General features: G+C 52.4%; 1 protein-coding gene across 15 annotated transcripts in view; it reads right to left on the reverse strand.

The window, feature by feature from the left end:
• Positions 1–922, reverse strand: part of Apbb2 (amyloid beta precursor protein binding family B member 2) — a 337,583-nt gene that overhangs the window by 321,599 nt on the left and 15,062 nt on the right. The window lies entirely within an intron of this gene.

The following is a 922-nucleotide window of genomic DNA, read 5'->3' on the forward strand; positions in this document are numbered from 1 at the left end:
GCTCCTCCCTGCCCCGCTCCTCCCTGCCCTGCTCCTCCCTGCCCCGCTCCTCTCTGCCCCGACTCCTCTCTGCCCCGGCTCCTCCCTGCCCTGCTCCTCCCTGCCCTGCTCCTCCCTGCCCCGCTCCTCTCTGCCCCGCTCCTCCCTGCTCTGCTCCTCTCTGCCCTGCTCCTCCCTGCCCCACTCCTCCCTGCCCCGCTCCTCCCTGCCCCGCTCCTCTCTGCCCCACTCCTCCCTGCTCTGCTTAGACTGCTTCTCTGGTTGTTCCCTCCAGTCCCAGTTCCTTTCATTCTTTTCTACGTAAAATCCCACTGCATCTTTCTGGAAATTACTCTAAGCAGAGGAAAAGGCAGTATGGATAGAAGCCTCTTCACCCACCTGATAGCTGAGCCAAATGTTAGGGTTAGCCCATGTAACCCAGACTATCCTGTAACTCTTGTTCCTCCTGCCTGCATCTCCCAGCTACTGGGATCACTTATGGTTATCAAGCTCTCTCTTAACGACTGAACCTTAGCATATGTTCTTTTTAAGACTCACCCAGGGATCTCTGACAAATGAACATTTTTGGCCAGCTCACCCCTATCTCCCCTTCTGAGTTTGCTATGCCAAAGAACCATACGGTATCAGAAAATAAATCTCTTCGAAACGGCTGACCTAGATCACCTGTACTCTAACTTCAAGAAAAATCAAACTAAACATACCTCAACTAAAAGTAAATCCAAAACCAGTACATAGCAGCTGACTGCCTGTGATCCTGGCACTTAGTAAGCTGTTTGAAGATAAGAGTTTAACATAGTTAAAGTCAAGCCAACCTTGGCTATGCAGCTGGGGGGGGGGTGTCAGGAGAGAGATGGAAAGGAAAAGAAAGAAAAGGGGAGGGGAGAGGAAAGGAGGAGGGGAGGGGACCAGGTTTGTCACACAA

This window comes from Microtus ochrogaster, linkage group LG1 (genome assembly GCF_000317375.1).
Source record: "Microtus ochrogaster isolate Prairie Vole_2 linkage group LG1, MicOch1.0, whole genome shotgun sequence".
Classification (NCBI taxonomy): Eukaryota; Metazoa; Chordata; class Mammalia; order Rodentia; family Cricetidae; genus Microtus; species Microtus ochrogaster.